The sequence below is a fragment of the Anomaloglossus baeobatrachus genome, unplaced genomic scaffold (assembly GCF_048569485.1).
Source record: "Anomaloglossus baeobatrachus isolate aAnoBae1 unplaced genomic scaffold, aAnoBae1.hap1 Scaffold_410, whole genome shotgun sequence".
Taxonomy (NCBI): Eukaryota; Metazoa; Chordata; class Amphibia; order Anura; family Aromobatidae; genus Anomaloglossus; species Anomaloglossus baeobatrachus.
In genome coordinates, this window is record NW_027443436.1 from 66,494 (window position 1) to 87,900 (window position 21,407).

Below are 21,407 nucleotides of genomic sequence, written 5' to 3' on the forward strand. Positions count from 1 at the left end.
TACCCTGCCTGTATATAGCAACAATAGTCCTGAGAAGGACTCTGCTACTGTACTCCGACCTGGCTATACCCTGCCTGCCTGTATACAACTAGAATAGTCCTGAGAAGGACTTTTGGCCACACTGTTTGCAGCCCTGCAACTGAAAAAGCTATAAAGGGCCGCAAAGCTTTCCCTGAATCAGCGACACTCTCCCTGCACTGACTGTCTGGATAGCTGTGAGCAGAGCACAGCGCGCCGGCCGGTATAAAGGCTCGGTCACGCTGTGCAGGCCGGCCAATCACTGCAATTCCACAACTAACAGGGCTGTGGCATTGCAGTGGTCTGCCAGCCAATCCCTGCATGAGGGCTGGCTCTCAAAAGAGCGCCAACATGCAGAAATGAAGACCACGAGTACAGCACGAGTATCGCAAGATTACTCGGTCCCCGCCGAGTAGACCGAGTACAGTGATACTCGTGCGAGTACCGAGTAGTAACAAGCATGCTCGCTCATCACTAGTAGACAACCATTGATGAAACTCGGTCTCACTCTCCAGAGCTAACCGTCCACAATTCCTCAGCGGTGTCTCACATTTCCCCTACATTTAAAAGTAAACATTTGACCGCCTGATGGCCTTGAGCTCTGCTGCCAGCATAGTAAGGAGGTGTGTGGGATTCCTTGGGCGCAGTTACAAGGAAGGGTGGCCTGACCACACAGGGTTTGGGCCGAGGTGGAGGACCCACACGAGGTTGAGGAGGCAGAAGCAGTGGAGGAACTTGTACATACAGAGGAAGGATTGACACACAAGTCGTGGGGACGGCAAGACTTGTACAGCAAACCCTTCTCCATCTCTCACCATAGTTACCCAGTGCCCAGTCAGCAACATATAACTCCCCTGTCCATGCTTACTGGTCCAAGTATCTGTGTTGAAATGCACCCTGTCACACACAGAGTTTCTCAAGGAATCGGTGAGGTTGTGTGCGACCTACTGTGGTAGCGCGGGCATGCTTTTCTTGGAGAAGGAGTGACGACTGGCCATCGGCTCTTGGGGCACTGCAATGGGCATAAGGTCTCGAAAATCCTCAGTCTCAAAAGGGTGTAAAGGCAGCCTTTCTGTTGCCAACAAGTTGCAGATGATGAAACTCAACCTCGTAGGCATGTCATGACCTTCGAAAATCATGTAAAACACAGCGAGGGGACTCCAACCACAGTCTCTCTCGTTGCCACTAATTGGGCCACACACACCCCACTTGACTGGCATCAGTTGACCCCCCTTTTGAAAAAGAAAAAGATGCTTTGCATGAAGCACTCTCAAAAATACGCGTGCCTTTCCCGTCCCCTGGCTGACCCAGGGGAAGAAAAGTCCTCTGAGAGCCATGACTTGTTCATCTTGGTTCTTTTCGGAAACACAGTGAGGGGACTCCAACCACAGTCTCTCTCGTTGCCACTAATTGGGCCACACACACCCCACTTGACTGGCACCAATTGACCCAATTTTCAAGATGAAAAAGATGCTTTGCATGAAGCACTCTCAAAAATACGCGTGCCTTTCACCTGTGCTTATCTGCCAGCAGACCCCCAGCAGCACTGAAGACAGGTTCCGAGAGAACGCTCGCTGCAGGACACGACAAGATCCCCAAGGCGTACGTGGTGAGCTCAGGCAATTTATCAAGATTTGAAGCCTAAAATGAGCAGGGCTCAAGTTGCACAATAATGGAATCGATGTTTCCTTGCATATACTCATATATCTGTGTGTCCTCCTCTTTTTCCTTGTCCAGCTGTTTTGTTTTCGCATGAGTATATGTCCTTGTCACTTTCCCATGTGTTTGTGTTGTGTTGTGAGTTGTTTGTCATCTTTTGGACACCTTTGAGGGTGTTTTCTAGGTGTTTTTATGTGTTTGTGAATGCCTGCCATTGTTTCCTATGCAGTTCAAGTTCGGTTCGTCGAACGTTCGACGAACCGAACTCGAACGGGAGCTCCGTTCGGCGAACCAACCTCGAGCCGAACCGGGACCGGTTCGCTCATCTCTACTAAAAACCTCAACATACTTGCATATTTCCATTCCTCTCTTAGGACTCTTTTCACTGCAAAGACAACATTCACACCCAAATAAAATTCTATATTTGGAAAATTCATCCCTCCGTTCCTCCAATCTTTCATTACAATCTCTCTTTTTACTCTCTCCATTTGCGAACTCCAAAAAAACGCAAACAACATCCTATTCAGTCTTCTCAGAACTTTATATCCAGGTGGAAACACTAGCGCGACATACAGCAAAATTGGCAAAACCACGCTCCGTATCACTAGAATCTTGCCCACAAAGGACAGATCTCTCAATCTCCAGAAATTGAATTTCTTCGTGACTCTCTTACCTACATCCCCCCAGCTTTCTCTCCCATCCAGACTTTCATGCATTTTCACACCCAGCACCTTCACAGCACCATATAATCTTTTAATGCCCAAATCTTCAGTCACATTCACAGTTCCAAAACATTTCCATACACGTTTATTCCAATTGACTCTAAAGGCTGATGCTCCACAAAATAGAGAAACCAATAACTTCGCCCTTCTTAATGCACACACCGAGTCACATACCCACACACACATCATCCATATACGCTAAGACTTTCACCTCCTTCCCATTACTCCCCGACACTCTTACACCTCTCATACATTTATCTCTCAATTGCACAAATAAATGCAATGGGTGACAATTGACAACCTTGCCGCACCCCAGAACACACTTTGACCTCTTCACTAACCCATCCATTAATCAAAATCTTACTATATACATCCTTATATAAAATCTGTATCATATTCACAAACTCGCTTGGAAATCCCATTCTCACAAGCACTGTAAATAAAAACCCATGTGACAGCCTATCAAAGGCCTTCTCAAAATCTAGAGACAATAAGCTGACATCTTGATTCCTATCCATACTATCCCACAGCACATCTCTCAACAAACACAAATTCTCACTTATCCTCCTTCCAGGCACTCCACACACTTGCTCTTCACCAATCACCTGCCAAATCACCTCTCTCATCCTATTTGCAATCAATTTTGCAAAGATTTTATAGTCAACATTTAACAGTGTAATTGGTCTCCAATTCTTTACATCTTTCTCATCACCACTCTCGTAAATTAAAACCACCACACCGCTTTTCATGCTCTCAGCCGTCCTACCATCCTTCCACATGAATTTATAAACCTCCATTAAATCACACCCAATAAAATCCCACATCTTCCTATAAAACTCAGCAGGCAACCCATCATCCCCTGGGGTCTTATTTAATGCCATACTAAGCATCACATGCTTCACTTCTTCCTGTTCCACATCCTTCATCAATCCAGCCAAATCATTCTCCAACACTTTTCTCTGCATACCTGCATACAACTCATCCTCCAGGTTTCTTTCACATTCCTTCACTGCATACAATTCCGTATAAAAATCTTCCACCACACCCAGCACATCTTTCCCTTTCACAACACTCCCATCCTTATCATATGCACTCACAGAGTCTTCCTTACGTCCCACCACCTTTTTGAAAAAAAACCTAGAACATTTTTCATCCTTATCAAGCTTGTCTATCTTGGCCTGAAATATTATTTCTTTGCCTCTCCCTATCAAATATTCCCTACATTTCCCTTTCGCTTCTTCAATTTCAACATCCACATCCCAGCCCCTCTTTTTCAATACCAACCTCTTGTTCAGCCATTCATACTTTTCCCTCTTTCTCGCCGCCCGATTGTAGCTTTCATTCCTAAAAAATCTATATGTTTGGTTTTTAATCCATTCCCACCAATCCAACACACTGCCATACTCTCCTTTCTTATCACACCATGCTCTATATTTCCGTATATACTTATCACACAATTCCTCATCCTCTAACATGCTAACATTTGATTTCCATATACCTCTCCCACTCACACAATCCTCATCCAGTTCCAATTCACACTTCACACACTCATGATCAGAGTAGATCACCTTGTTTTGCCTATATTTCTTTCCCACCAACCCTTTCGATACAAAACACATGTCAATTCTTGACCGATACCTCCCGCACTCAGATTCATAGGTAACAGGTGGAGTTTTCACCCCACATTGCTTTGCCACATCCTGGAACTTAAAATCAGAAAAGATTTATTTAAGAACATTTCCAGAAACATCCACCCTATCACCATCAATCGCACAGTTAAAGTCCCCCACCAAAACAACCGGATCCCTCCCAGGCAGATATAATTTAATTTTCTCAAACAGTTCTATTCTCTCATTCTTCTTAGTTGATGCATACACATTAAGGACTCGAAATTTTAACCCATTCATTCTGACCATCAGCATTATACACCTTCCTGCCTCTATTAATGTGTAATTACATATTTCAAATTTTTTACTAAGGAACAAAATTCCCACGCCATCATTTCTATTAATGGATGACACAGACCACACTGCTGGTCCATGCCTCCATTCCTCCTTCCTGACCTCATGAGTTAAACCACACTCTTGTAGGCATATAATGTCAACTCCTATCCCAGCAAGCTCCTCCAAAATTGCAGTCCTTCTGATCCTACTCCTAAAGACTCTCACATTTGAGGATGCAATGCCAAAAGACATATAGAGCAAAAATTAAAAAAAACAACCCTAGGAAGTAGAAAAATCAGGGTGGGTGGGAGGAGTTTCGCCGCCAGTCCCAGTATCCATCCCTTCCTCAGGTTACGGTTAGAACCTGTTGGACGTCTCCACCAACGGCGGGTCCAACTTTTCAACCCTTTGTTTTTTTGCAGCTTTCCGAAAAGGACGAAAGGAATGTCCCTCCCCTTCTTCTGCTCCAGCAGAGAAGGTACTTTCAGATAACCACTCCTCAATCACCTGAGAATCAACTAACACTGGGGTAGGTGGGTCATCAATTGAAACAATCTCGTCCTGCACATCTCTTTTCTCAGCTGCCAAGCCTTCATTTTGCTGTTCCTCAGCATTCAACACTTCCAACACCCTCCTAGCCTCCTCTCGCTTTTATTTTATAAGCAAGTTCAGCTGCCATCTTCCTCAGACTCTCTTGCTCCTGGAATTCCTCTGCCTTCCTTTTTGCCAATGGGCAATTCCTGTACACATGCTCTGTGTCTCCACACATATCACAGGCCCTTGGCACAAAGCAAGCAGCAGCTTTGTGGCCAGGTCTCTTACAGAGTCTGCATACCTTGTCATTTGGACAATCCTCTTTTACATGTCCAAAGGTCTGACAATTTCTGCAAAAGGATGGCTGGCCATGGTACCACAAGTAGCCTCTATGACCGGCCACTGAAAAGTTGGAGGGAGGGTGCATAACGCCACCAATACAAGTAGGATCTAGTTTCAATTTCACCATGAACTTATAGGTGCTGTTAAACACATTCAGCGCACTGGTCTGCTTGATTCCACCCTTTACAGATATAAAATAATTGGACATATAAAGTCTGAAGCACAGACAGTGGAGTAAAGGGATTATACACATGAACAAACAACGCCTGTCCTTCCAATTCAAAAAGAGGGCGAAAAGAGATATTTTCCATCACATAATTCCCAACATTATTCCTGAGGCATTCATAAAAGTTCAAACAAGTACCTTCATCATTAAATGTGATATCATACTGTCCAATCCTTTTTGCCTCCTGGACACAATAAAGCTGGTCGAAAGAAATACCTGCCATTGCCTTGATCAGGGTATGTCCAATATAATGAATGGTGTTCCTCTCCAAGTCAGTGGTTTCCACATGCAGCCGGACTGAGTTATTCACACCAGAAACGAAACGAGCCATCTTGACGAAGAAAAAGGATCTGTCGGCCCAACGACCACAGAAAAGAGCACGGTTTCCCCTAAGGGAAACTACAAACCCCGGAACTCAACTGAGGCTATAAACCTCAGCCTGAGCCACACAGGAGAGGGATCTCCGCTGCCAGGTAAGTAGGAGTTGGGAGCGTGCCGGCTCGACGGGCGCCCCTCCGGCGCAGGCCCGCTACATCGCGGAGTCTCGGGCGGTGGGGTGAGGCGGGATCCGGGGCCAAAGCCAGGCGTTCCTTCGAGAGGGTGCCACCGAGGCCAGCAGCCTGGGAGCCGGCTACACCCCTTCCATCCCCCCCATGGCAGGCCAAGCTCAAGGCGAAGGCCGTCGTCCAAGATGCACAGCAAGCCAGAGTCATTTGCATAGCGGGGCGGCGGCTTCGGAGCCCAACGTGCGTTCAACGCCTGTAAACAGGCAGACGGCTGCAGCTCCGGCTGCTCGCTCAGGGTGGCAGGAAGAGGCCCGGCGTCGGAGGCTCAACGTCGGCAGCCCCAACAGGCGGCCGAAAAAAGGGCCCGGCCGTGCACTTCCTGCTGCTGCAGCCGCAAGTGCCATCTTTGGAGCGTGCCCGCTGCCGCTCGCTACAAAGCTCCCCTCCCGGCTGAACCAAAGGCCAATTCCTGTCACTAAACCAGCGGAGGAATCCACAGCCACCGGGCCCAGGGGGAACTCGGCCGGTGTGTCCAAAGCAGCCAAGCAAAGATATCAGGACGCCAAATCAAGAGTTAAGGGTTTAAACGGAGAGAGGAAAACAAAAAAACAAAAACCAAGGAACCCCCCCTCCTCTCTTTTAAAAAAGGCTCACAACAAATCCCAGATAACAAAAGCCAGCAGCAAAGCGAGCGGCTTCCCTTTGGCAGCTTCTAGATGGGGCCACAAGGGGGCACCAACAGGCTGTGCTTGATTGAGAGTCCCTCGCAGCAGGCAGCAAAAGGAGACTCGCACACCTGTTGGCTCGTGGAGCCCCCCAAGCAGCAGCGTGTATCTGTCTATCTTTAGATTATCAAAAAACTCCGGCACTCGTTTATGATGAAAAGAATTTTGTTCTTTATTGCATATCCATTAAATAAAACGTTTCGGCTAATGCCTTCTTCATAAACTGGAATTTTCATTGAAAGTAAAAAACATATATCAGTACCATAGACATATATATTCTCTCATACATATATACATATCGGTAATTCTCATATAATATCAAAAAAGGGAAAGGAAAAAATTATTTTACCTAATAGATGAAAAAGCTCTATATTAGGAAGAACCTCAAGTGTATTTGTGTACAGTATATCTGAAGAAAAAAGGAGGAAACAACCAAATATAACAATGAAGAAAACAAAAATTGATCTAGATCAAAATCTAGTAGTGAGAAATAGTATACAACATACCTAATGAGAGCTCACAGTAATCTATGGCTCCATATATGAAGGTATTCAATTTTTATTATATGAGTAAGAAGAATATCTATGGGACAAAATAATAAGATTTCAAAATTGGAAGCCACATCTATATGCTCAAGTCATTAATTCAATAATTAAATATTATTACCTCAATTGGGGAAAAAAAGGGGGAATGGCTGCTATCTCCCAGTGGGGCAGTGATAAAGTGGCAAAGTCGCTATATATAGGAGAAAAGAAAGGAAAAAAAGGGTTAGAACATCTCACTAAAGTGAGGAAAAAGAACCACAGGATAAAATCACCAGGATGAAGTCCCATAGAAACATACCAAAAGAGTGTAGACAGACGCAGTGCATTACCTGTGCAGCCGGTGGTCAGCGGTGAATGTGGAACCATGTAACCACGAGAGGGGTTTATATGTGAGAAGGGGGCAGGTCATAGTAATCATTTCCTATACCATGGAACGCACGGTGAGACGCATGCCACGCGTGCGCAGTGGAATCCGGATGTGCGCGCATGCGCAGAAGCATATTTTGATTATAAGAGCTCAGAAGTCTTGGAACTCCAAACGGGATGCTATTAAATGCGTGTCTGTAAGATAAACAAGAGAAACGGCAGGATGTAATACAATAACTGGAAGGAGCATATAAAAAGCGATATCTATTAATATGAGATGTGAAAGATACATACATATAATATATGCATATATCTGAGTACACACACACATAGGCCCATACACACACCTATCAACCTAACCTTTGTAAAAGATTTGAACTCCAATATTACAATATTTATTGTCATGCATGAGTCCATATGTGTGTGTACCCCGATGCCTCCAAACATAGCATCATAGAAAAAATCATACGTATATAGGGTCATCAGGCAGAACGGACCTCATACCTCCTAGTCAGAAATTCTCATATTCCCTGTTAAGACCGTGTGGGGAAAGGGTATTAAGCATATGGATCCAAAAGGATTCCCTTTCTTTTAATTTTTTAACCCTGTCTCCCCCACGTCTCAACAGGGGAACATGCTCCAGAACTTGATACCTCAATTGTGAAATTGAGTGTCCACACTGAATAAAATGAAATGGGATAGGCAACATAGTCAGCTTGCACCTGATGGTGGATTTAGGTTTACCTATGCGTTCTCGGACATGTTGGGTAGTCTCACCAACATATCCGAGACCGCATGGACATTTAATTAAATAGACAACATATGAAGTGTCACAAGTGTAAAATTCCTTAATATAAAAAACCTTACCAGTACGGGGATGTGTGAATTGGTTGCCTTTAATAATGTTGGAACAGTGGGGACAATGAAGGCAGGGAAAATTACCCTGTTTAGGGGTAGATAAAAATGTCTGACGGGACTTGAGGGCCGTGGACCCTATATCAGCCCTAACCAGTAAGTCACGAAGATTGGAGGAGCGTTTATAGCTAAATAGAGGCAGAGAGGAAAACTCCGGTATCTGAGGGTAAGATCTTGATAAAACCTGCCAATGTTTCGATATAATTTTCTTAATTATGGAATGAAAGGGATGAAATGTATTCACAAAGGAAATAAATGGACCATCCCTTTTAATCTTATGGGTAGTTTTAAGACTTTGTTGTAATGCAGAATTGACAACGGGTAAGGGGTACCCACGCTGTAAGAATTTATGTGTCATCTCTTAATGTCTAATCTGACGTTGAGCATGCGATGTAACTATCCTAGATAGTCTTTTGTATTGGGAAACAGGTAAAGAATTTTTAAGATGACGTGGATGGCTACTCGTGTAATAGAGCAAACTATTACGATCAGTAGGTTTTGTATACAAATCAGATGTAACAATACCCATAGAATCAATCTGTATAAGAGTATCTAGAAAGCTGATGGTGGAATGATCAATATGCTGAGTAAAGGATAAACCTTGTACTCGTGTATTGAGATACTCAAAAAAGTCATTAAACTTTGTCTGAGAGCCCGTAAAGATGATGAAAATGTCGTCTATATATCGTTTGTACATGAGGACATGATCTTGAAACAAAGGATGAGTATGGACAAACATGGACTCGAAATGCGTCATGTAGATAATCGCATAGGGTGGCGCAACATTTGAACCCATAGCCGTACCTTTCTTTTGGAAGTAAAATTGGTCACGGAACAGGAAATAATTTTTGGTAAGTACTATATTCAATAGATCTATACAAAATCCCTTCTGTATCGGAGAAAATTCACTATAGTGGTCAGGAAACCAAGTAACTGCTTTCATGCCTAATACATGATCAATAGATGTATATAAGGAATTCACATCAAGAGTGACAAGAAAGGAATTAGGAGGAAGTGGCCCCAAGGAGCATAAATGATGTAAAAAATCACCTGTATCATGAAGATATGAGGGAGTCTTAGTCACTAAGGGTGACAATATGTGATCAAGAGTTATCGTCAAAGGAGATAACAGAGAATCTATAGACGCCACAATGGGATGTCCAGGTGGATGCCATAAATTTTTGTGCACATTGGGTAAGGTGTACAGAACCGGAACAACTGGACTGATCTTATTTAAGTAAGTAGCTAACTTGGTGTCTATAACACCAAGAGATGAGTAGTGCTGGATCCTCTCCAAAATAGTTTGTTTAATATCATTAGTAGGATCACGGGGAATAGGCATGTATGTGGACGTATTTGCCAATTGTGACATAATTTCAGAGATATAATAATTTTTATCCATCACCACTAGGGCACCGCCCTTGTCTGCTGGTTTGATTATGATAGAGGCATTGTTCCTAAGAGACTTTAAGGCCTGGGTTTCACCTGTAGTAAGATTATTTTTGATATGCAAATCACCATTTTTAACAGTATTGATGAAATTATCAATATCCGATTTGACAAGAGAGACAAATGTCTCTGCAGGATGATAAGTCTTGGGTGGCATGAAACTGCTTGGCATAGTAAGATTAGAATCACTAAAGGAAAATTGTTTGATATCACGGGTATCCGAATGTACAATACCGCGATCAGAAGGGAGCTGACTAAAGTGTACCTTAAGTCTTACCGACCTATAAAATTTGTTTAATTCCTGTTCCAATTAAAATGTATCAAGATGAGGAGTTGGACAAAAGGTTAATCCTTTTTGTAAAACCTGTTATTCGAGGGGGGACAGGGTGTAGGAGGAAATATTGAAAATGAGGTCCGTCCTACCTGGGATCTCGTTGTTATACGTTCTCCCTGATGTGGCTCTCCTCGGCCCCCTCCTCATCTTCTTTGGTTGTAGGTACGGCGTGGTCCTAAAAAAGAACTACTATGGGACTCAATTTCACTACCAGAACTGGCAGAAGATGAAAATTCAGATCTGACTAAAAAACGTCTACGTGGAAATGTTTCGCCACACCGCCATCTGTAGACCTGTCCACGTTTATAATCTTCCTCATCTCTTGTAAATTTATTGCGTTTACGTTTCTGTAAAGACTTCTTATATACCGCCTAAACAGTGAGCCAGACCATCACGGTTTTTCATATATCTGTCTATCTTTGACCAGAGCAAATCAGGGGAAAGCGCAAACGCAGTCCCCCACTACCACAAATTATGCAGTCGAGTTTCCCGCATTTGGGGAAATCGCAGGGGTCAGCACACCTGGAGTGCAATGGATGAGCCTCACCCTGGGAGAACCACCTTAGTGATCATGGTATCTCCCCTGCCAGGTAAGTATGAGTTGGGAGCGCGCCGGCTCGACGGGCACCCCTCCGGCGCAGGCCCGCTACATCGCGGAGTCTCGGGCGGTGGGGTGAGGCGGGATCCGGGGCCAAAGCCAGGCGTTCCTTCGAGAGGGTGCCACCGAGGCCAGCAGCCTGGGAGCCGGCTACACCCCTTCCATCCCCCCCATGGCAGGCCAAGCTCAAGGCGAAGTCCGTCGTCCAGGATGCACAGCAAGCCAGAGTCATTTGCATAGCGGGGCGGCGGCTTCGGAGCCCAACGTGCGTTCAACGCCTGTAAACAGGCAGACGGCTGCAGCTCCGTATGCTTGCTCAGGGCGGCAGGAAGAGGCCCGGCGTCGGAGGCTCAACGTCGGCAGCCCCACCAGGCGGCCGAAAAAAGGGCCCGGCCGTGCACTTCCTGCTGCTGCAGCCACAAGTGCCATCTTTGGAGCATGCCCGCTGCCGCTCGCTACAAAGCTCCCCTCCCGGCTGAACCAAAGGCCAATTCCTGTCACTACACCAGCCGAGGAATCCACAGCCACCGGGCCCAGGGGGAACTCGGCCGGTGTGTCCAAAGCAGCCAAGCAAAGATATCAGGACGCCAAATCAAGAGTTAAGGGTTTAAACGGAGAGAGGAAAACGAAAAAACAAAGACCAAGGAAGGAACCCCCTCCCCTCCCCTCCCCTCCTCTCTTTTAAAAAAGGCTCACAACAAATCCCAGATACCAAAAGCCAGCAGCAAAGCGAGCAGCTTCCCTTTGGCAGCTTCTAGATGGGGCCACAAGGGGGCACCAACAGGCTGTGCTTGCTTGAGAGTCCCTCGCAGCAGGCAGCAAAAGGAGACTCGCACACCTGTTGGCTCGTGGAGCCCCCCAAGCAGCAGCGTGTATCTGTCTATCTTTGACCAGAGCTAATCAGGGGAAAGCGCGAACGCAGTCCCCCACTACCACAAATTATGCAGTCGAGTTTCCCGCATTTGGGGAAATCGCAGGGGTCAGCACACCCGGAGTGCAATGGATGAGCCTCACCCTGGGAGAACCACCTTAGTGATCATGGTATCTCCCCTGCCAGGTAAGTATGAGTTGGGAGCGCGCCGGCTCGACGGGCGCCCCTCCGGCGCAGGCCCGCTACATCGCGGAGTCTCGGGCGGTGGGGTGAGGCGGGATCCGGGGCCAAAGCCAGGCGTTCCTTCGAGAGGGTGCCACCGAGGCCAGCAGCCTGGGAGCCGGCTACACCCCTTCCATCCCCCCCATGGCAGGCCAAACTCAAGGCGAAGGCCGTCGTCCAAGATGCACAGCAAGCCAGAGTCATTTGCATAGCGGGGCGGCGGCTTCGGAGCCCAACGTGCGTTCGACGCCTGTAAACAGGCAGACGGCTGCAGCTCCGGCTGCTCGCTCAGGGCGGCAGGAAGAGGCCCGGCGTGGGAGGCTCAACGTCGGCAGCCCCACCAGGCGGCCGCAAAAAAGGGCCCGGCCGTGCACTTCCTGCTGCTGCAGCCGCAAGTGCCATCTTTGGAGCGTGCCCGCTGCCGCTCGCTACAAAGCTCCCCTCCCGGCTGAACCAAAGGCCAATTCCTGTCACTACACCAGCCGAGGAATCCACAGCCACCGGGCCCAGGGGGAACTCGGCCGGTGTGTCCAAAGCAGCCAAGCAAAGATATCAGGACGCCAAATCAAGAGTTAAGGGTTTAAACGGAGAGAGGAAAACGAAAAAACAAAGACCAAGGAAGGAACCCCCTCCCCTCCCCTCCTCTCTTTTAAAAAAGGCTCACAACAAATCCCAGATACCAAAAGCCAGCAGCAAAGCGAGCAGCTTCCCTTTGGCAGCTTCTAGATGGGGCCACAAGGGGGCACCAACAGGCTGTGCTTGCTTGAGAGTCCCGCGCAGCAGGCAGCAAAAGGAGACTCGCACACCTGTTGGCTCGTGGAGCCCCCCAAGCAGCAGCGTGTATCTGTCTATCTTTGACCAGAGCTAATCAGGGGAAAGCGCGAACGCAGTCCCCCACTACCACAAATTATGCAGTCGAGTTTCCCGCATTTGGGGAAATCGCAGGGGTCAGCACACCCGGAGTGCAATGGATGAGCCTCACCCTGGGAGAACCACCTTAGTGATCATGGTATCTCCCCTGCCAGGTAAGTATGAGTTGGGAGCGCGCCGGCTCGACGGGCGCCCCTCCGGCGCAGGCCCGCTACATCGCGGAGTCTCGGGCGGTGGGGTGAGGCGGGATCCGGGGCCAAAGCCAGGCGTTCCTTCGAGAGGGTGCCACCGAGGCCAGCAGCCTGGGAGCCGGCTACACCCCTTCCATCCCCCCCATGGCAGGCCAAACTCAAGGCGAAGGCCGTCGTCCAAGATGCACAGCAAGCCAGAGTCATTTGCATAGCGGGGCGGCGGCTTCGGAGCCCAACGTGCGTTCGACGCCTGTAAACAGGCAGACGGCTGCAGCTCCGGCTGCTCGCTCAGGGCGGCAGGAAGAGGCCCGGCGTGGGAGGCTCAACGTCGGCAGCCCCACCAGGCGGCCGCAAAAAAGGGCCCGGCCGTGCACTTCCTGCTGCTGCAGCCGCAAGTGCCATCTTTGGAGCGTGCCCGCTGCCGCTCGCTACAAAGCTCCCCTCCCGGCTGAACCAAAGGCCAATTCCTGTCACTACACCAGCCGAGGAATCCACAGCCACCGGGCCCAGGGGGAACTCGGCCGGTGTGTCCAAAGCAGCCAAGCAAAGATATCAGGACGCCAAATCAAGAGTTAAGGGTTTAAACGGAGAGAGGAAAACGAAAAAACAAAGACCAAGGAAGGAACCCCCTCCCCTCCTCTCTTTTAAAAAAGGCTCACAACAAATCCCAGATACCAAAAGCCAGCAGCAAAGCGAGCAGCTTCCCTTTGGCAGCTTCTAGATGGGGCCACAAGGGGGCACCAACAGGCTGTGCTTGCTTGAGAGTCCCTCGCAGCAGGCAGCAAAAGGAGACTCGCACACCTGTTGGCTCGTGGAGCCCCCCAAGCAGCAGCGTGTATCTGTCTATCTTTGACCAGAGCTAATCAGGGGAAAGCGCGAACGCAGTCCCCCACTACCACAAATTATGCAGTCGAGTTTCCCGCATGTGGGGAAATCGCAGGGGTCAGCACACCCGGAGTGCAATGGATGAGCCTCACCCTGGGAGAACCACCTTAGTGATCATGGTATCTCCCCTGCCAGGTAAGTATGAGTTGGGAGCGCGCCGGCTCGACGGGCGCCCCTCCGGCGCAGGCCCGCTACATCGCGGAGTCTCGGGCGGTGGGGTGAGGCGGGATCCGGGGCCAAAGCCAGGCGTTCCTTCGAGAGGGTGCCACCGAGGCCAGCAGCCTGGGAGCCGGCTACACCCCTTCCATCCCCCCCATGGCAGGCCAAACTCAAGGCGAAGGCCGTCGTCCAAGATGCACAGCAAGCCAGAGTCATTTGCATAGCGGGGCGGCGGCTTCGGAGCCCAACGTGCGTTCGACGCCTGTAAACAGGCAGACGGCTGCAGCTCCGGCTGCTCGCTCAGGGCGGCAGGAAGAGGCCCGGCGTGGGAGGCTCAACGTCGGCAGCCCCACCAGGCGGCCGCAAAAAAGGGCCCGGCCGTGCACTTCCTGCTGCTGCAGCCGCAAGTGCCATCTTTGGAGCGTGCCCGCTGCCGCTCGCTACAAAGCTCCCCTCCCGGCTGAACCAAAGGCCAATTCCTGTCACTACACCAGCCGAGGAATCCACAGCCACCGGGCCCAGGGGGAACTCGGCCGGTGTGTCCAAAGCAGCCAAGCAAAGATATCAGGACGCCAAATCAAGAGTTAAGGGTTTAAACGGAGAGAGGAAAACGAAAAAACAAAGACCAAGGAAGGAACCCCCTCCCCTCCCCTCCCCTCCTCTCTTTTAAAAAAGGCTCACAACAAATCCCAGATACCAAAAGCCAGCAGCAAAGCGAGCAGCTTCCCTTTGGCAGCTTCTAGATGGGGCCACAAGGGGGCACCAACAGGCTGTGCTTGCTTGAGAGTCCCTCGCAGCAGGCAGCAAAAGGAGACTCGCACACCTGTTGGCTCGTGGAGCCCCCCAAGCAGCAGCGTGTATCTGTCTATCTTTGACCAGAGCTAATCAGGGGAAAGCGCGAACGCAGTCCCCCACTACCACAAATTATGCAGTCGAGTTTCCCGCATGTGGGGAAATCGCAGGGGTCAGCACACCCGGAGTGCAATGGATGAGCCTCACCCTGGGAGAACCACCTTAGTGATCATGGTATCTCCCCTGCCAGGTAAGTATGAGTTGGGAGCGCGCCGGCTCGACGGGCGCCCCTCCGGCGCAGGCCCGCTACATCGCGGAGTCTCGGGCGGTGGGGTGAGGCGGGATCCGGGGCCAAAGCCAGGCGTTCCTTCGAGAGGGTGCCACCGAGGCCAGCAGCCTGGGAGCCGGCTACACCCCTTCCATCCCCCCCATGGCAGGCCAAACTCAAGGCGAAGGCCGTCGTCCAAGATGCACAGCAAGCCAGAGTCATTTGCATAGCGGGGCGGCGGCTTCGGAGCCCAACGTGCGTTCGACGCCTGTAAACAGGCAGACGGCTGCAGCTCCGGCTGCTCGCTCAGGGCGGCAGGAAGAGGCCCGGCGTGGGAGGCTCAACGTCGGCAGCCCCACCAGGCGGCCGCAAAAAAGGGCCCGGCCGTGCACTTCCTGCTGCTGCAGCCGCAAGTGCCATCTTTGGAGCGTGCCCGCTGCCGCTCGCTACAAAGCTCCCCTCCCGGCTGAACCAAAGGCCAATTCCTGTCACTACACCAGCCGAGGAATCCACAGCCACCGGGCCCAGGGGGAACTCGGCCGGTGTGTCCAAAGCAGCCAAGCAAAGATATCAGGACGCCAAATCAAGAGTTAAGGGTTTAAACGGAGAGAGGAAAACGAAAAAACAAAGACCAAGGAAGGAACCCCCTCCCCTCCCCTCCCCTCCTCTCCTCTCTTTTAAAAAAGGCTCACAACAAATCCCAGATACCAAAAGCCAGCAGCAAAGCGAGCAGCTTCCCTTTGGCAGCTTCTAGATGGGGCCACAAGGGGGCACCAACAGGCTGTGCTTGCTTGAGAGTCCCTCGCAGCAGGCAGCAAAAGGAGACTCGCACACCTGTTGGCTCGTGGAGCCCCCCAAGCAGCAGCGTGTATCTGTCTATCTTTGACCAGAGCTAATCAGGGGAAAGCGCGAACGCAGTCCCCCACTACCACAAATTATGCAGTCGAGTTTCCCGCATTTGGGGAAATCGCAGGGGTCAGCACACCCGGAGTGCAATGGATGAGCCTCACCCTGGGAGAACCACCTTAGTGATCATGGTATCTCCCCTGCCAGGTAAGTATGAGTTGGGAGCGCGCCGGCTCGACGGGCGCCCCTCCGGCGCAGGCCCGCTACATCGCGGAGTCTCGGGCGGTGGGGTGAGGCGGGATCCGGGGCCAAAGCCAGGCGTTCCTTCGAGAGGGTGCCACCGAGGCCAGCAGCCTGGGAGCCGGCTACACCCCTTCCATCCCCCCCATGGCAGGCCAAACTCAAGGCGAAGGCCGTCGTCCAAGATGCACAGCAAGCCAGAGTCATTTGCATAGCGGGGCGGCGGCTTCGGAGCCCAACGTGCGTTCGACGCCTGTAAACAGGCAGACGGCTGCAGCTCCGGCTGCTCGCTCAGGGCGGCAGGAAGAGGCCCGGCGTGGGAGGCTCAACGTCGGCAGCCCCACCAGGCGGCCGCAAAAAAGGGCCCGGCCGTGCACTTCCTGCTGCTGCAGCCGCAAGTGCCATCTTTGGAGCGTGCCCGCTGCCGCTCGCTACAAAGCTCCCCTCCCGGCTGAACCAAAGGCCAATTCCTGTCACTACACCAGCCGAGGAATCCACAGCCACCGGGCCCAGGGGGAACTCGGCCGGTGTGTCCAAAGCAGCCAAGCAAAGATATCAGGACGCCAAATCAAGAGTTAAGGGTTTAAACGGAGAGAGGAAAACGAAAAAACAAAGACCAAGGAAGGAACCCCCTCCCCTCCCCTCCTCTCTTTTAAAAAAGGCTCACAACAAATCCCAGATACCAAAAGCCAGCAGCAAAGCGAGCAGCTTCCCTTTGGCAGCTTCTAGATGGGGCCACAAGGGGGCACCAACAGGCTGTGCTTGCTTGAGAGTCCCTCGCAGCAGGCAGCAAAAGGAGACTCGCACACCTGTTGGCTCGTGGAGCCCCCCAAGCAGCAGCGTGTATCTGTCTATCTTTGACCAGAGCTAATCAGGGGAAAGCGCGAACGCAGTCCCCCACTACCACAAATTATGCAGTCGAGTTTCCCGCATTTGGGGAAATCGCAGGGGTCAGCACACCCAGAGTGCAATGGATGAGCCTCACCCTGGGAGAACCACCTTAGTGATCATGGTATCTCCCCTGCCAGGTAAGTATGAGTTGGGAGCGCGCCGGCTCGACGGGCGCCCCTCCGGCGCAGGCGCTGAGCCTCACCCTGGGAGAACCACCTTAGTGATCATGGTATCTCCCCTGCCAGGTAAGTATGAGTTGGGAGCGCGCCGGCTCGACGGGCGCCCCTCCGGCGCAGGCCCGCTACATCGCGGAGTCTCGGGCGGTGGGGTGAGGCGGGATCCGGGGCCAAAGCCAGGCGTTCCTTCGAGAGGGTGCCACCGAGGCCAGCAGCCTGGGAGCCGGCTACACCCCTTCCATCCCCCCCATGGCAGGCCAAACTCAAGGCGAAGGCCGTCGTCCAAGATGCACAGCAAGCCAGAGTCATTTGCATAGCGGGGCGGCGGCTTCGGAGCCCAACGTGCGTTCGACGCCTGTAAACAGGCAGACGGCTGCAGCTCCGGCTGCTCGCTCAGGGCGGCAGGAAGAGGCCCGGCGTGGGAGGCTCAACGTCGGCAGCCCCACCAGGCGGCCGCAAAAAAGGGCCCGGCCGTGCACTTCCTGCTGCTGCAGCCGCAAGTGCCATCTTTGGAGCGTGCCCGCTGCCGCTCGCTACAAAGCTCCCCTCCCGGCTGAACCAAAGGCCAATTCCTGTCACTACACCAGCCGAGGAATCCACAGCCACCGGGCCCAGGGGGAACTCGGCCGGTGTGTCCAAAGCAGCCAAGCAAAGATATCAGGACGCCAAATCAAGAGTTAAGGGTTTAAACGGAGAGAGGAAAACGAAAAAACAAAGACCAAGGAAGGAACCCCCTCCCCTCCCCTCCTCTCCTCTCTTTTAAAAAAGGCTCACAACAAATCCCAGATACCAAAAGCCAGCAGCAAAGCGAGCAGCTTCCCTTTGGCAGCTTCTAGATGGGGCCACAAGGGGGCACCAACAGGCTGTGCTTGCTTGAGAGTCCCTCGCAGCAGGCAGCAAAAGGAGACTCGCACACCTGTTGGCTCGTGGAGCCCCCCAAGCAGCAGCGTGTATCTGTCTATCTTTGACCAGAGCTAATCAGGGGAAAGCGCGAACGCAGTCCCCCACTACCACAAATTATGCAGTCGAGTTTCCCGCATTTGGGGAAATCGCAGGGGTCAGCACACCCGGAGTGCAATGGATGAGCCTCACCCTGGGAGAACCACCTTAGTGATCATGGTATCTCCCCTGCCAGGTAAGTATGAGTTGGGAGCGCGCCGGCTCGACGGGCGCCCCTCCGGCGCAGGCCCGCTACATCGCGGAGTCTCGGGCGGTGGGGTGAGGCGGGATCCGGGGCCAAAGCCAGGCGTTCCTTCGAGAGGGTGCCACCGAGGCCAGCAGCCTGGGAGCCGGCTACACCCCTTCCATCCCCCCCATGGCAGGCCAAACTCAAGGCGAAGGCCGTCGTCCAAGATGCACAGCAAGCCAGAGTCATTTGCATAGCGGGGCGGCGGCTTCGGAGCCCAACGTGCGTTCGACGCCTGTAAACAGGCAGACGGCTGCAGCTCCGGCTGCTCGCTCAGGGCGGCAGGAAGAGGCCCGGCGTGGGAGGCTCAACGTCGGCAGCCCCACCAGGCGGCCGCAAAAAAGGGCCCGGCCGTGCACTTCCTGCTGCTGCAGCCGCAAGTGCCATCTTTGGAGCGTGCCCGCTGCCGCTCGCTACAAAGCTCCCCTCCCGGCTGAACCAAAGGCCAATTCCTGTCACTACACCAGCCGAGGAATCCACAGCCACCGGGCCCAGGGGGAACTCGGCCGGTGTGTCCAAAGCAGCCAAGCAAAGATATCAGGACGCCAAATCAAGAGTTAAGGGTTTAAACGGAGAGAGGAAAACGAAAAAACAAAGACCAAGGAAGGAACCCCCTCCCCTCCCCTCCTCTCTTTTAAAAAAGGCTCACAACAAATCCCAGATACCAAAAGCCAGCAGCAAAGCGAGCAGCTTCCCTTTGGCAGCTTCTAGATGGGGCCACAAGGGGGCACCAACAGGCTGTGCTTGCTTGAGAGTCCCTCGCAGCAGGCAGCAAAAGGAGACTCGCACACCTGTTGGCTCGTGGAGCCCCCCAAGCAGCAGCGTGTATCTGTCTATCTTTGACCAGAGCTAATCAGGGGAAAGCGCGAACGCAGTCCCCCACTACCACAAATTATGCAGTCGAGTTTCCCGCATTTGGGGAAATCGCAGGGGTCAGCACACCCGGAGTGCAATGGATGAGCCTCACCCTGGGAGAACCACCTTAGTGATCATGTTATCTCCCCTGCCAGGTAAGTATGAGTTGGGGGAGCGCCGGCTCGACGGGCGCCCCTCCGGCGCAGGCCCGCTACATCGCGGAGTCTCGGGCGGTGGGGTGAGGCGGGATCCGGGGCCAAAGCCAGGCGTTCCTTCGAGAGGGTGCCACCGAGGCCAGCAGCCTGGGAGCCGGCTACACCCCTTCCATCCCCCCCATGGCAGGCCAAACTCAAGGCGAAGGCCGTCGTCCAAGATGCACAGCAAGCCAGAGTCATTTGCATAGCGGGGCGGCGGCTTCGGAGCCCAACGTGCGTTCGACGCCTGTAAACAGGCAGACGGCTGCAGCTCCGGCTGCTCGCTCAGGGCGGCAGGAAGAGGCCCGGCGTGGGAGGCTCAACGTCGGCAGCCCCACCAGGCGGCCGCAAAAAAGGGCCCGGCCGTGCACTTCCTGCTGCTGCAGCCGCAAGTGCCATCTTTGGAGCGTGCCCGCTGCCGCTCGCTACAAAGCTCCCCTCCCGGCTGAACCAAAGGCCAATTCCTGTCACTACACCAGCCGAGGGAGGAATCCACAGCCACCGGGCCCAGGGGGAACTCGGCCGGTGTGTCCAAAGCAGCCAAGCAAAGATATCAGGACGCCAAATCAAGAGTTAAGGGTTTAAACGGAGAGAGGAAAACGAAAAAACAAAGACCAAGGAAGGAACCCCCTCCCCTCCCCTCCTCTCTTTTAAAAAAGGCTCACAACAAATCCCAGATACCAAAAGCCAGCAGCAAAGCGAGCAGCTTCCCTTTGGCAGCTTCTAGATGGGGCCACAAGGGGGCACCAACAGGCTGTGCTTGCTTGAGAGTCCCTCGCAGCAGGCAGCAAAAGGAGACTCGCACACCTGTTGGCTCGTGGAGCCCCCCAAGCAGCAGCGTGTATCTGTCTATCTTTGACCAGAGCTAATCAGGGGAAAGCGCGAACGCAGTCCCCCACTACCACAAATTATGCAGTCGAGTTTCCCGCATTTGGGGAAATCGCAGGGGTCAGCACACCCGGAGTGCAATGGATGAGCCTCACCCTGGGAGAACCACCTTAGTGATCATGGTATCTCCCCTGCCAGGTAAGTATGAGTTGGGAGCGCGCCGGCTCGACGGGCGCCCCTCCGGCGCAGGCCCGCTACATCGCGGAGTCTCGGGCGGTGGGGTGAGGCGGGATCCGGGGCCAAAGCCAGGCGTTCCTTCGAGAGGGTGCCACCGAGGCCAGCAGCCTGGGAGCCGGCTACACCCCTTCCATCCCCCCCATGGCAGGCCAAACTCAAGGCGAAGGCCGTCGTCCAAGATGCACAGCAAGCCAGAGTCATTTGCATAGCGGGGCGGCGGCTTCGGAGCCCAACGTGCGTTCGACGCCTGTAAACAGGCAGACGGCTGCAGCTCCGGCTGCTCGCTCAGGGCGGCAGGAAGAGGCCCGGCGTGGGAGGCTCAACGTCGGCAGCCCCACCAGGCGGCCGCAAAAAAGGGCCCGGCCGTGCACTTCCTGCTGCTGCAGCCGCAAGTGCCATCTTTGGAGCGTGCCCGCTGCCGCTCGCTACAAAGCTCCCCTCCCGGCTGAACCAAAGGCCAATTCCTGTCACTACACCAGCCGAGGGAGGAATCCACAGCCACCGGGCCCAGGGGGAACTCGGCCGGTGTGTCCAAAGCAGCCAAGCAAAGATATCAGGACGCCAAATCAAGAGTTAAGGGTTTAAACGGAGAGAGGAAAACGAAAAAACAAAGACCAAGGAAGGAACCCCCTCCCCTCCCCTCCCCTCCCCTCCCCTCCTCTCTTTTAAAAAAGGCTCACAACAAATCCCAGATACCAAAAGCCAGCAGCAAAGCGAGCAGCTTCCCTTTGGCAGCTTCTAGATGGGGCCACAAGGGGGCACCAACAGGCTGTGCTTGCTTGAGAGTCCCTCGCAACAGGCAGCAAAAGGAGAC

General features: G+C 52.4%; 10 non-coding genes across 10 annotated transcripts; all 10 read right to left on the reverse strand.

The window, feature by feature from the left end:
- Positions 1-10,718: 10,718 nt before the first annotated feature.
- LOC142277495 (U1 spliceosomal RNA) lies at positions 10,719-10,882 on the reverse strand. Its single transcript, XR_012740646.1, has one exon. It is a non-coding gene; the product is annotated as a U1 spliceosomal RNA (small nuclear RNA).
- Positions 10,883-11,783: 901 nt separating this feature from the next.
- Positions 11,784-11,947, reverse strand: LOC142277352 (U1 spliceosomal RNA). Its single transcript, XR_012740517.1, has one exon. It is a non-coding gene; the product is annotated as a U1 spliceosomal RNA (small nuclear RNA).
- Positions 11,948-12,844: 897 nt separating this feature from the next.
- LOC142277364 (U1 spliceosomal RNA) lies at positions 12,845-13,008 on the reverse strand. The gene has a single exon (XR_012740528.1). It is a non-coding gene; the product is annotated as a U1 spliceosomal RNA (small nuclear RNA).
- An 892-nt stretch (positions 13,009-13,900) lies between these two features.
- Positions 13,901-14,064, reverse strand: LOC142277472 (U1 spliceosomal RNA). The gene has a single exon (XR_012740625.1). It is a non-coding gene; the product is annotated as a U1 spliceosomal RNA (small nuclear RNA).
- Positions 14,065-14,966: 902 nt separating this feature from the next.
- LOC142277473 (U1 spliceosomal RNA) lies at positions 14,967-15,130 on the reverse strand. The gene has a single exon (XR_012740626.1). It is a non-coding gene; the product is annotated as a U1 spliceosomal RNA (small nuclear RNA).
- Positions 15,131-16,037: 907 nt separating this feature from the next.
- LOC142277376 (U1 spliceosomal RNA) lies at positions 16,038-16,201 on the reverse strand. The gene has a single exon (XR_012740539.1). It is a non-coding gene; the product is annotated as a U1 spliceosomal RNA (small nuclear RNA).
- Positions 16,202-17,098: 897 nt separating this feature from the next.
- Positions 17,099-17,262, reverse strand: LOC142277469 (U1 spliceosomal RNA). Its single transcript, XR_012740622.1, has one exon. It is a non-coding gene; the product is annotated as a U1 spliceosomal RNA (small nuclear RNA).
- Positions 17,263-18,272: 1,010 nt separating this feature from the next.
- Positions 18,273-18,436, reverse strand: LOC142277388 (U1 spliceosomal RNA). Its single transcript, XR_012740550.1, has one exon. It is a non-coding gene; the product is annotated as a U1 spliceosomal RNA (small nuclear RNA).
- An 897-nt stretch (positions 18,437-19,333) lies between these two features.
- LOC142277486 (U1 spliceosomal RNA) lies at positions 19,334-19,497 on the reverse strand. The gene has a single exon (XR_012740638.1). It is a non-coding gene; the product is annotated as a U1 spliceosomal RNA (small nuclear RNA).
- A 901-nt stretch (positions 19,498-20,398) lies between these two features.
- Positions 20,399-20,562, reverse strand: LOC142277401 (U1 spliceosomal RNA). Its single transcript, XR_012740561.1, has one exon. It is a non-coding gene; the product is annotated as a U1 spliceosomal RNA (small nuclear RNA).
- Between the last annotated feature and the right edge of the window lie 845 nt (positions 20,563-21,407).